This window comes from Capsicum annuum, unplaced genomic scaffold (assembly GCF_002878395.1).
Source record: "Capsicum annuum cultivar UCD-10X-F1 unplaced genomic scaffold, UCD10Xv1.1 ctg83367, whole genome shotgun sequence".
In the NCBI taxonomy this organism is placed as follows: domain Eukaryota; kingdom Viridiplantae; phylum Streptophyta; class Magnoliopsida; order Solanales; family Solanaceae; genus Capsicum; species Capsicum annuum.
In genome coordinates, this window is record NW_025894233.1 from 143,400 (window position 1) to 158,745 (window position 15,346).

Consider the following 15,346-nt stretch of genomic DNA (forward strand, 5'->3'; position numbering starts at 1 on the left):
AATATCGATTCTTTAAGGTTGTCTTTAAGATGTCACATAACTCTGAGCTGATGATACTGAATTTGAGGTCTATCATGGAGATGAAATTGGCACCCTGAAGTTGGTCGAATAAGTCATTAGTCTTGGGAATGGGATACTTATTCTAGACTATAACTTTATTCAACTGACGGTAGTCTATGCACATTCTAAGAGAACAATCTTTCTTGAATATAAAAAGATCTATATCACCCTACAAAGAGATACTTAGCCTAAAAACCCTTGTATAGGATATCTTTTAACCGCTTCTCTAATTTCTTAAGATCTTATGGAGTCATTCTATATGGTGGAATTGAGATAGGTTTTGTATCTAGAAAATATCTATCCAAAAGTTAATTTCTTACTCGAGAAGAACTCTAGGAAGATTTTTGGGTATATCGTCTTGGAAATCATTAACTATCGGAGCTGACTCAGGAGTTGGGGTATCAGACTTTAAATACTTATCCTAAATAAGAAGATAGATACACTCTTTGAAAATCATTTATCTTGCCTTAAGGTAAGTGAAAAACTAACCCATAGGCATTAAGGTACTACCCTTCAACTCTAAGACTGGTTTATTCAAAAATGAAACTAAACTAATTTATTTCTATAATTAATAGTGGCATAACAAGAGTGGAGTTAATCCATGCCAAGAATAACATCAAAAATTGGTCATGTCTAACTCTACAAGATCTACTGAAGCTACTTTTTGAGAAAATATGACTGGGTAATTTCTTTATGCCCATCTAGCCATGACTGAATCATGAATTAGATAAAAGATAGAGAGGGGTTTTGAGAGGATTTTGGGACTTTACACCAAAGTCTACTGCTATATATGGAGTAATGAAGGAAAGTGTGGCTCTAGGATCTAACAGTTCATAGACATAAAAAGAAAACACTTGTAATTTTTTAGTGACCCTATCAAGAGAACCCTCCTAATTCTTTCAAGTTTTAAGGGCAGAACGTGTTCTAATGTTGTCCACTAGCTTCACTATATAAGGAAATATGTTGTGTCGAGCAACTTATTGGAGCTGCTAAAGAGTTAGACTAACTTTTTGATGAGTATCTTTGCCTCTCTGTGAATCCAATTGACACTCCCTCAATTGGTGTCCAAGCTTGCCACACCCAAACAAACATCACTATTATCCATACACTCACCCTTGTTGTTATTACAAAAATTCTTTGAAAATAGGTTAGTATGACTACTATTCATACTACCATAAAACTTCAAGTTTGTGCTTGTCATGACCCAAACCAGGGTCTGGCCGTGAAGGGTATCTCAAGTCCTACATAGACCGGAGATCATGCCCTGCACCTAAACAAACCAAACCCAACATCCCCAAAGGTTGCATGAATTCCAAACATATAATAGGATAGAATACAACAACTTAAGGAAATTTAAACCAACTCTATAACCATCGATCGATGTCCAGCCAAATAATCGACCGACGCTGCCCAATATCCACAGTAGTCGCAATGACTCTTTAGGTTGTTTCTTATGATTTTGATTATTTTTTGCCTTCATAGATTTTCCATAGCTTCTCCAAGTCATTTATGACGTGATGGAACTGATAGTTCAGTTGGTTATTAGAACCATTTCCCTATTTAGAAGTCTTTATTGGTTCCAAATGGCCATCGATCAAAATATTTAGTAAAACAATATTGGATACAAATTTTGACTATGTCAGCAGCTCTGAAATATTGATTTTAGGTTGTGTATACCTTTGGTTTGGGTCCCACTACATCCAAACTTATTTCGACCTATTAGTTGGAAAGTTGACAAATTGAAAATTCAAGTGTAGGGCCTAAATTTGGTCGAAACGACCTCATATGGAAAATTTGACTTCACCAACATTTCCAAAATTTTAAAATCAGTGTGGTTGCATATTTTGTTTTCTCATATTGGGTTTCAGATGCATCCCGAGGCATTGTCCAAAACTTAGAATATTTCTAAGTTTCAGCTGTAGTCTGGTGCAGCAAAGGTAACGCAATCACAATACCGTGATCAGGGCCTATATTTCCACAATTTTGGCCCATGTGTTTGCAATCGTAATACTAAAATTGTGGACCACATTTCTATAATCACATCCCATGTGTCTACGAGCGCCTAAACTAAGGGCCTGGGAAGCACGTATTTAAATACCCTTTTTGGTTAAGAATTGGTCATTTCTCTCTTGGTTTGGGTTCCATAAACCCTAATTGAGGGTGTAGTCCCTAAATTGAGTCTTAGGTGTTGATTGGGAACTTGAATAACTTGCATATTCGTGATTAACATCGAATCTAAGGGTATCATTTTAGACCCTACGTACAATGGTGCAATATGGGTATTGCTATTCTTATAATAATGCATAGATGGTGTTTTGATAGCTTTGCTCCTTTAAGAAGCTTCAAGTATAGGGAAAGCAAAGGTTGTTGGTTCGCAATTAATATTTGGATTCGAGGTAGGTTAGGCTTACTTATTGTTAGATTGAGCTTTATTATAGTATGACTTTGATATTTTGATAAGATTGGGTAGATTTTTAGGTGTTGAAATGGTAGATGGTAAAGTTTAGTTGGGCCATTTAGGCTATTTAACTCATATAGTGTGATACTTGACTTAATGTCTAGAACTTCATTTAGTTGGACTTGTTATCTCATGAATAACATGAGAATGTTCTAGGTGCTCTAGTTAGATGGGAGTGACCTTGTCACTCATATTAAATAGTAAGTAGACCTTAGTTTTGTGTAGTTGTGGAAATTTCCCTAGTAGTTTTGGATGAATTAAGAGTAATAGTTGAGGAAAAATTATACCATTAAATTAGTGTGGAATGACAATCTTTTAAGACATGACTTAGATGGCTTAGCTTAGTCCTGGGTAGATGTTAGACCTAAAGAGGAATTTGGGTTATTAGAATTCAAAATCGGCCCACCTTAATCTTGGACTATGTAGTTTCATTAGCTACCTAGATACTTGTTAAATGCTTAGAATATGCCTTTGGTAAAATGATGACGAACCCCAGTAAATTGTTTATTCATGAACTTGGTATTGTAATGATGTACATAATTGGTTGCTAGATTATTGATAATTCTTGGATAGTAATGAATAGTCTTATAGATTAAACACATGACTATGCTATCACTTACTTCATTGACTAAATTACCATATGGGCCTTGGAGTATGTTATTACTCATATTATGTTCAATCCTAGTGATTAAAATAATGTTTGTGCTAAAATCCTCTTGTGCTAATAATGTGAATCATGCTAATAAATAGGGGCTCTAGAAGATATATTTAAGGCTTTCTACTTAAAAATGCTAATGATTATGTTAAGCATGGTAAAGTAGTGAATGAATACCGTATGGACACACTTGTTCATACACCAATTAATATATTGTATTGATAATGAATGATGAGGTACGATGAGATGTATTTCCTTACTTTTATTTCACTCTATCCCTCGTGGGGCTTGCATTTACTATTGTTTGGATTTTTTATATATATTATGATGATGCCCGGTAAGTCCGAAGGATATATTGATTTTATGATGATGCACGGTAAGTCCGGAGGATATATTGATGTTATGATGATGCCCGGTAATTCCCAGTAAGTATGGATGATATATTGATGTTATGATGATGCTCGATAAGTCCGGAGGATATATTGATGATATGATGATGCCCGATAAGTTCAGAGGACATATTGTTGTTATGAAGATGCCCTGTAAGTCCGGAGGATATATAGATGATATGATGATGCCCGGTATGTCTAGAGAATATATTGATGATATGATGATGTCCGGTAAGTCTAAAGGATGTATTGATGATATGATGATGCTCGGTAAGTTTGGAGGATATATTGATATTACATATGGTAAACATGTGTATATATATGTTTATGTATGATTATGCCTTTATATGATTACATCTGTATGTGCTTTGAATGACATGCCCCGAGCTTCTGGCCATGTTTTATCGGCATCTCAAACTCACATGAACCAAAGGTCGCCCCGATAACCCAACCTAAACATCTCATTATATCATAGGAGTCAAAGGAACTCCAATTGACAAGTGGAATTAATATCATAAGTCAACATTAGATTCATAATAAATATTCATGCCCAAGTTCACTGTTGTTCGCAATACCTCTATACACAATCGAAGTTAATAAATGTATATGTCAGAACAAGCCCTAGACTATATCCAAACTAAGTCTTAAAGATACTAAGTCTAAATATAAGGAATAAGAGACAAAGGATTTTCAGATGTAAGGAATCTCACCCCTTCAAGTCAATGCACAAACCTCTAAATCATCTAATCTCTGCATAGGAAAAGAAGAAGATTCTCTAGCACCTACGTCGCATGGGGATATAGCGTCCAGAGATGGTTAGCGGTTGGAACGCTAGCATGTAACTCAAGGATAAGCAATAATATAACATCATTAATCAATAACTAATCAGTATATCACATTTTATCACATTCATACACTTATCCAAACATATACATATACCATATACCAACCAAGATATCAAGTCTTATCAACATGCTCAAGCATTCATTCATTAGGCATAAAGTAGAGGACTACCACCTCCTATACTTATAGGTTTATTATTCTTATCACACCATAGACTTTAGCTACATTCATATTTTCATTAAACTGGGGACTTTACCCGTGTACTCACATTCATTGTGGTAAGGGATTTATCCACATACACCATCATTCAAACAAGGGACTTTACCACACACACCCGATTCAACCAAGGGACTTTACCCATGCACATTCATCTAGGAGAGGGACTCCAACCTCATTCTCATTTGTTAGACAGGGGACTCTAGCCACATGCCATATTTGAAATTTACCATAAGCCTCTTCATGAGGTGAGGTACTTTGACCTCAAGATCTCTTCTTAAGCAATGGACTTTACCTTGCATTCACAATGTGCGAGGGACTTTAACTCTAAGTCATATCATGGGGAACGGGACTTTGACCTCAAGGGTACTTTGACCACAAGCCATCACAACCATCATTAGTTGAAATTTGGGACTTTACCTTCTTGTGTATACATCAACACACATTTAAGACAATATTTAGGGACTTTAGCCATTTAGCCAATTAAACAATAAGACCTCATTGTCATTATGTGAGCCTTCATTGCTCCACCGTGTAAATAGGCCAATGCCTTTATTCAATTCATCACACCATTTTTTTATGGTCCTCAAGACCCTCACAAGACATTCACATTTTAATAGCATTCTCATACCAGACTTTAGTTCAATACACTATTCAAGTTTAGCCTCATACTATAGGACTCTAACTCCCTATTGGTCATTTGGTACAACAATGTTATCATTACACCTTAAATGACTCACCATACTCTTATCATAATATTTTTCAAACATTCATACTCATTGGGCGATTGCCCTAGCTCAACATATCATCAACAATTGACTAGATAATTCACTTAGACATTTTCACAGCCACCTTTTGTGCATGCTTATAACAAAGTCATTTTCATGGTAGATATCATCAAGACTAGGGTTACTCAAGACAATCATGTTAAAAAACATACAACAAGAATCCACATACTCAATCTACCATCAATAGCATGTATCAGTACAAGTATAAACAAGAATCATCATTATTCATTGTTAGGTAGTAAAACCCTTTTTATTTGATTCAAAACCACCATGTAAACTTACTAACTCAAGTGTGAAATACATGGGTTTAGAGTTATTTAAATAGTGGAAGCTATACATGCCTTAAACAACTTGAATCACGTACAAACTTGACCTCTTCCTTGACACTAGATGAACACCTCCAAACCCTAGCCTCCATTCTTGCTTTAATAGCCTCTAGAGTGTTGAGGATGTTAAGGTCTTGTAAAATAAATGCTTAGGAGGATACTATGCCTTATATAGTAGGGATTTTAGGGCTTTAGGAAAGGTAAATTACCAAAAGTTACTTGTTTAAAAGCTATAAAGTCCACACGTGCAGGGGTACGACTCCCCCATACGGATCACTTAGCAATCATGACCTAGGGTATGAGTGGTACCCTAACTCGTACCCTAGGATTTCCATAGGTCAACCCCACTGTTGTGGGTACTAAAAGTCACCCTTGATTCATATCCAAAGAGTACCACTCGTGACCTAACTCGTATAGATTACCCATAACCAAAACAATCCATTAGGTTTGAGACATTACTTTATATGGTTAAGTAGTATATGACTCGTATGCATGGTTACAACCAAGGGGTGGCCTTAATTGTATCATGGACATAATACTACCCTAACTTAATACCTAGGATACAAAATGGTGGAGGTATAAGGCTATGAGTCGTGACCAAGGGTACAATTCAAGCCCTTCAATTGTTACCACTCCAAAGACATCCAAGGTTGTTGTTTTCTCAATGGTCCAAGGTATAGGTGTTTTAATTCACTCCCACTTTTATAGGTAATTATAGATAAAATTTAACACCTCAAAATGCACCAAGGAAATCTTCACACAAGTTAGAAACAACATGCAACAAGGATACAACACAACACATATCATGATCATTACCAATCAACCAAAAATCTTACTAGGACACATTCTTGGGTGTTTCATTTAATATATGATGTTATTCTTGGGATTTCAGTTATAATTTTTTGATACCAATCACTTGTTAAGCAGTGTAGTTCTTGTTAGAGTTTAATAGTGAGTAGAAGTGGTATATGCCGAATAATGAATTTGGATAAGTTGGTAAATGGGATATTTGTGGCATTTGAGGATTCACCTAGAGATTTAGATAGCGTTGGAGAAATGGATTAATTAAGTTATATTTATTATTTAAGTGAGTTATGTGGTGACTAGTTGACTACTAAGTGACTATCTTACTTCATGGCTTGAAGTCAAGAATTCTAGTTAGTGAACCTTATTTGTTTGAAACATGCAAACTAGCAATTGTAGTTATTACTTGGCTAATGGTGATAATAGGTTAGAATGGGTGATAATTAATGATATTAATGACTAAGTTATGATGTCAATTATCCATTAATTAGGGATTTGTATATTAATAATGCTGGAGACCAAAATATGTTAATGGTTATGAGTACTTTGGTAAATATTACTAGTTATGGTAATTGATGAGGATTATGAATGTTGGCAAATGACCATTGGTGTAAAATGTGGGAAAACATGAATAATGAGAAGTTGTCTATATATCTATATACGTTGATGAGTTGACCTTTGATGCACTCTACGATGGTATGGGATACCTCATGTGTTCTTTATTATATGTTCTTTTGGGTGTACTCCCCGATGGTCTCGGACGCCATGGTGAGTTCTTTTACTTTATGTTCTAATGTTTGTGTGTGTGTTATCTTGGTATGTATACAGTTTTAATTGTATTAGTGTCTCTTTTCCTTCCAGATCGATTATCCATTATAAATATAATGGTACTGGCGTGTATTGATATGAGATGTCATATTATTGTTCTAGTTGATCATTTATTTTATATAGTAATGATGAAGATAATTCAGGTTCAATTTTGTACCTTGACCTTGAGATATTCTTGCTTTATATCATCTTTATATCATAATTTAGCTCAGTCGTCCAATGATGCCTATTGAGTAGCAGTTGTTTTGGTACTTAACTTATGTACCTTTTTGGTGCAGACCTTAGTACTAGTTGCCACCGCTGAGTTGAGATTGTGCAGTGCTGATCTTCCAAAGACAAGCTGAGCTCTTGGAGTTTTGTGTCACCCATTTCCCTCTATCCTTATTCATTCTTTTGTATTCGAGACAAATGTATTGACTATTTTAGACTTATAGGTTGTATTTCCTATTATCCTATTTAGAAGCGCTTGCACTGATATTACCAGGTCGTGGAATTGGTATTCGTAATTAGATTGTCTTCTCTTAATAAAACACTATTGATTATAATTGTATTCATGTATTTAGGCACTATTAGGCATTTCTACCGAAGTAACCCATTGCCTTAACTCCGGGTTACAATGTTGGCTTACCTACTGGTGGGTTTTATTAGGTTCAATTATGACCCGTGAATCGGGTCATGATAGTAGTCCAAACAAAGACTTATAAACAAAGAACCAAAACTAAATATCAATAAAGTGTTGGGACATGCCAGTGACTATAGCCAAAAAAAAGTCTAAACAGTCTGAGACATAAGAGACCAAAATATGAAACGTAGACTTCCAATGTATGGAAGCTCACCACTTCAACGTTAACTCATGAGCTGATCCTGAATCCTAAACACTGATTAGGAGGAGTAGAAGAATGGCCAATTCCTGTATCACATAGGGATAAAGCGTACGAAGACGGTTAGCAGGGTGAACACTAGCATATATCTCAGGGATAAAGATAACATAATGACATGGTCAATAGTTCAAAATCATTCAAAACCAATGCGCATAATCAAATGCATAAGCATATATATATATATATATATCACATGCTGGGATAGGGAACAAGGCTTAACATGCACTTTTAAACTTTAGACTGGATTGTGTAGCTCAATCGTTATAACATGTACCCATAGGCTATATGGGCCCCAGCTCTCACCCCCTGGTCTGGCCCCATTGCGTGTAGCTGCACGAACCAAAGAATAATCTCATATATATGCATGGGGGACTCTAACCTCTCAATCATATACTAAGGTGATTTCATCACCCAATCAAGTGATGATTTATGGGGGACTCTAGGCTCCCTAGTCATAAAATAATAATGAGGGGGACTCAAACCTCCCTGGTCACTTTGAACCCCCACATCGGCAAACTCTATTTCCACTATCGGTCACTTGGACCTTCAATTTCACAACTCATTTATACAACCCTTATTAAAGCCTAATTAAAACAAGTATTACACATTTCCAATCATGGAACCATATTCCACATTAAGGCATACACTGTTGGTATTGTCATACCAACTACACTTGCAAGGTAATAACAACATGCCAAAAAAAATTCTATTAACTTGGGGAAAATAACTCCCTTTGTTCATTAATACAAGGTGGGGGAACACCAACTCCCTTTGTTAATTAAATTAGACCATTATGTTTCAAATACCTTTTTATATCATAAAATAGTTCAAGACTAGTTCAATTTTACAAATTCCCACATATCTCATAATTAAACCAATTTAACAATATGGGGTTGGGCTCAAAACCACTTCAAAAGTCACAAGTTTGGGAAAATTACAATTCCCTAGTTCATTCATCATGCCCAGTCACCCATAAGTTCAAAACAATAATTAAAGCATAAGAAATCATATGTAAACCATGAGAAGCATCATTCAATTCATAAACATTCAAAATCCTCAACATTTACTTCAAAACCAACATAAGCATCTCATGAACAATACTTTAAACACATAATTTTAACAAATTAACAATGTGGGAAGAGTAACATGACTTACCCACCAAGAAATTTGGATAGAAATCAACCCCTGATCCCTTAGATGACCAACTTGATGAAACCCTAGCTTAACTTGTTTAAAGGAATTTAGAGAGCCTTTTGGAGTGTTTAAGAAGTTACTTGATTTGTTTCTGAATGCTAATGACACCCAAAAGGGGGTATAAAATGTGTGTTTTAATTTTGGTAAGAGGGGAAATATCCAGAATGCCCTTAACTTAGAAGATGAAAAAGTATCACCCTTTTACTAAGAATTAACCAGTGACTCGTAGCCACTTTTTATGATTCTTCACCATGAGTCATAACCAAGACAGTCTCTAGGACCCCTACCCCACTATGGACCCTATGACTTAATCGGTACCATGCATAATGGGACCCTATGCCTTGTGGGTCCAGTTATAGTCAACACAAAACCCAATTGGATAAACACTGGACATCCTATAATTTTCACCGAATGACTCATAAAAACTACTTACGTCTCATAGTGAGCCACTCGTACTCAGAGCAGAACTTAACCCCTAAATTTTTGATTTGGTTATGATTCCATCCTAATGACTCTTCATGAGTCTTTAAATCTCATAATCTCAAGTCATACCAAACAGAGAAACTCAAATATCATTCACTGGACACCTTACAATTAAGGTCGCCTACCATGTCAAGACACGTGAATCGTTGTTGGGATAGAAAGCTTAGAACTCAAAAAAAATTCAAGGACCAAAAACCCAGGGCATTACATACTCCCCCCTTAGAATAATTCATCCTTGAATGGTAGGACAAGGCCTTTATTTGCACGATTTGGCTCCACATACCATTACTCTTACCTTTAACAAAGATAGAAAACAAAGATGCTAAGGAAATCACTCTTTCCTTTAACAAAGTTAGAAAACAAAGATGTTAAGGAATACATATACCTTAAGCATGATTATCCAAAACAAGAACCAAGAATGAATACTTGGACTTCATGTCCTCTTCGGCTTCCCACATAGCTTCCTCCAAAGAACCTTTATCAAAGCCACATCCTTGGTCCATAACTAATGGACTTTCTGATCTAAAATCTCAACTGAGACTTCATCATAGGACAAGGAATTTGAAATACCCACCTCTTCCAAAGGAACCACCATAGAAGGATCACCTACACACCTCCTCGGCATTGAAACATGAAACACCGAATGAATGGAGCTCAAACTAAAAGGTAACTCCAATTCATATACAACATTACCAACCCTCTTCAACACCAAGTATGGACCGACATAACAGGGACTGAGTTTCCCCTTCTTATCAAAATACATTACTCCCTTCATGGGAGATGCCTTAAAAATCACCCAATGACCAACACTAAACTCCAACTCCCTTCGCCTGATATTTGCGTAGGACTTTTGGCAACATTAGTTGGCCTTAAGTATATACCGAATCACCTTCACCTTCTTCATGGCTTGGTGAACAAATCAGTACTGAATAACTTATTCTTACCAACCTCAAACAGCCCAATAGGAGACCTATACCTCCTACCATATAAGGCCTTAAATGGAGCCATACCAATACTTGAGTTATAACTATTGTTATAGGTAAATTTTAAGAGGGGAAAATAGTAAACCCAACCACCCCCATAATTAAATACAGAAGCCCGAAGCATATCTTTCAAGACCTAAATTGTCCTTATTGCTTGCCCATCCATCTGTAGGTGGAATGCGGTACAAAGGGTCACCTTAGTCCCAAACCTCGCTGGAATGACCTCTAAAAATGGGATGAGAACTGAGTACCCCAATCAAATATTATGGAAACTAGAGTACCATGCCACTTCACGATCTTCTCAATGAATAACTTGGCATAATCCTCAGAAGAGAAATTAGTCCTCATTGGCAAGAAGTGAGTAGACTTAGTCATCCTATCCATAATGGCCCAAATAGAATCAAATTGTTGGAGAAACCACATAGACCAATAAAAAATCCATATTAAGTATCTCCCATTTCTATACTGGAAGTTCAATCTCTTGAGTCAACCCACCGGGCCTTAAGTGCTCTACTTTTACTTGCTGACACACCATGCAATTATCTACAAAATTGGTCTTGTCCCGCCTTATATTATTCCATCAATAAATCTCTCTAAGATCATGATACATTATTATCAAACCAGGATAAACAGTATAAAGAGAATCATGAGCTTCGGCCAAAATTCTTCCTCGTTATCCACCAACAGCGGGAACACACAACCTTTCTTGGTGCCTCAAGATAGCATCACCACCAATCTTAAAACCTATCACATTCTGCCTACCTACATCATTCTTGATTTGCATTATAATAGGAACCAACACTTGCTTCTCCTTTACTTCAACACCAAGAGAGGACCTTTCCACCTATTGAAAAATCACACCACCATCTCAAAATCTAAGAGACAAACTCTGAGATTAGCCAAACGGTGAATATCTTTCACCAAATCTTGCTTCTCCTTATCCACATGAGACAAGATTCCCATGGACAACCTACTAAAGCATCAACAACCATATTAGCTTTACCTAGATGATAGTGGAGACTCATATCATAGTCTTTTAGAAACTCAAGCCACCTTCTTTGCCTGAGATTCAATTCTTCTTAGGTGAACACATACTTCAGGCTGTTATGATCAGAATAAATATCAACATGGACCCCATACAATAATACCTCCAAATCTTTAATGCAAACACCACAGCTAATAATTCTAAGTCAGGGGTGGGATATTCCTCTCATGAACTTTTAGCTGCCTATAAGCATAATCAACTACCTTGCCAAACTACATCAACACATAACCAAATCCCACCCGAGATGTATCACAATAGACAACAAAACCATCAGTTCCTTTAGGAGGACTCAAGACTGTAGCCAAAGTCAACTTATTCTTCAGCTTCTCAAAACTATCTTTACAAGATTAGACCATAAGAATTTCACCTTCTTCTGAGTCAACTTAGTAAACAGGGCCATAATAGAAAAGAAACTCTTCAATAACCTTTTATAGTAGTCGACCAAACCTAAAAAGCTCTGAATATCATATGACATCATCGTTCTAGGCCACTTTTTCACTACTTCAAACTTTTGTGGATCCATCATGATCCCTTTAATAGAATAAACATGACCCAAGTAAGTCACAACATTCAACAAAAACTCACACTTAGAAAACTTTGCATACAAATATTAATCTTTTAAGGTCTGCAACATAAGGTATAGGTAACCAGCGTGATCCACCTTACTCTTTGAATGCACCAAAATATCATTGATAAATACAATCATGAAAAAATCTAAGAACGGTTGGAAAACCCAGTTTATAAGATCCATAAATATGGTCGGGGAATCGGTCCAACCAAAGGACATCACTAAAAACTAAAAGTGACCATGCCGCATTTGTATGAAGATCTTAGGGATATATGCCTCCCTAATCTTCAATTGATGGTACCTAATTGAAGATCATTTATAAAAGAAAAACTTAGCACCCTAAAGCTGATCAAAGAGATTATTTATCCTCAAAAGTGGATACTTGATCTTTATGGTTACTTTATTTTGTTGGCAATAATCAAAACACATTTGAAGGGAACTATCTTTCTTATGAACGAATAAAACTATAGCAATCCATAGAGACATACTAGGGTAGATAAAACTATTGTTAAGATCTTTTAACTTCTCCTTAAGCTCCTTCAACTAAGTTGGAGCCATTCTATAAAAAGGGAAAAAATAAGACGTGTGTCTGAAAGAAAATCAATCCCGAAATCAATTTCCCTATCGGGAGATCCACCAGGAATATCATTAGGAAATTCATAGACCACTGGGGCAGTACACAAAGAAAGACCTTTACCTCTAGAATCCTTAATATGCACTAACTAGTAGAGGTTCCCTTTGGAAATCAATAGTCATACTCTAAGATACAAGATGAACCTTCCATTAGACACTAGGGAACTATCTTCCCATTTGATTATCGGCTCATTTGGGAAATGGAAACTAACCTTTTAAGTCCGATAATCAAGAGAAACATAGCACAAATCCAACCAATCTATCTCCAAAATCACATCAAAGCCTAACTTTTCTAAATCTATCAGATCCATCAGGGTCTCTCTACTATAGACAAACATCACACAACCCCTATAAACCTTTATAACTACAATAGAGTCATCCACTGTGGTGGACACAGAAAAAGGATCTATAATACACCTAGGATAAAATCCAAAATAAATAGCCACAAAAGCGATCACATAAGAAAGAGTAGACTCAAAATCAAATAGACAATATACATCACAAGAAAAGAGTTTAAGCGTACCAATAATAATATCAAGAGATGCCTTAAAATCTTAGCGGGTGGCAAGAGAATATAGATGGTTTCGACCAATGCCGATGCAAAAAATAGAAGTAGACCCTTTGGTGTGGGAGTGGATGAAGTAGTAATAGAAATCTTCTTTACCTCAGAGGCAACCTTAGATAGACACTTGAAACACCCTAGGTTTTAACCCTTAGAAAATTTCTAAGTTCTTGGCTTTTGGACATCATACAACTTGGGGTACTTCTCATATGATGTGGTATGACTTGGTTAGTCTTGGTCGTATGGTGACCAGTGTTGGTTGATTGGTTTTTTTTCAAGGTATAGTTGGAATATATGATTTGTATGTTAAGGTACTAATTGTAAGGCGTCACTCATATATTTCCCTAAGTTTAGTCAAGGTGATTTTATTTTGCCTAGGATACGATTTCATAGTACTAATCATATGTTGGGTATGATTTGGGTTAGGTGGTCATATGTTGGATAGTCTTGGGTTCTAAGAGGAGGCCTAGGGTATGAGATAAGGTTACCACTTATACCATAGGGTACAGTTAGGGTGGGGTGGACGTACCATCCTGTGGGAATTTTAAGAAGTTTAAGTTGGGGGTAATCTAGACATTCCCCTATTAACCTATTATGACCTAAAGACATAAAGCACCTTTTTGGGGCTTTATTAACCTATTTTCAATCAATCAAACCCTCTTAAACACTCTTCAATTCTTTCAAGGTTCTTGGGTTTAGGAAGGCTAGGGTTTCCTTCAAGGTGATCAATTTGGGACAGACAAGGGTGATTTCGCTCTGTCATATTTGTAATATAAGGCATTTTACTCCTCTCTCATTGGTAGTTCAAACTAAAGGAGTATTTCATGAATTTCTTTCATGGCATAATTGTGTTATGATTTCGCTTTTCAAATATATGTTGGTGTTTTTTTTATAATGGTTGGTTATGGTTTTCTTATGTCTTTTACTTATGGTTTTCATATTATAATAGTGGTTTGAATAATTGGTTTCATGGGAATGGTTTATTGGTACTTGGTTTTAGCTTTGGAAATACTATGCCCCTAACATGCTTGATAAAATGCCTATAAGAATGTTTTTGGTTAAATTGTTGGACTTTCATTGAACTATGCATGGTATAACTTGGTAATATAACCCTAAATGTTTTAAATAGTTTGGAATGGTTAAATAGTAAGATCTTGGTGGTTATGGTTAGTCTAGTTAAAAGCCTTGTGGGGTATAAAAGAATCCTCCAAGCAAACTTACTAACAAACATCTTCTGGGGTACATGGGATTCCCCTAAGTCAACTTAATAATGTAATCTATGGGTACATAGGAATCCCTTCTTCTTAAAAAGGATGGATAGGGACATTGCTTGCAAGATATAGTCGATATGATGATACCACTACTTATAGGCTTGGTTAGTAATAAATGGAATGGTGGTTTGGTTGTGTGGTAATGGTTTTAGTTGGAAAATAATGGCAGGTATGATAGCTAACTATGAAGATATGAGTCCAATGGATGGAGACTGGCAACTCATATTTGCCGATAAGAGGATCGATCATGGTGACCATCTATGATACTTATGGAATACACATGAATCCCCTAAGTATACCTTTACATATGTATCATGGAGAGTGAAGGGTAATCGGGAATCCCCTACTCCTATGGTATC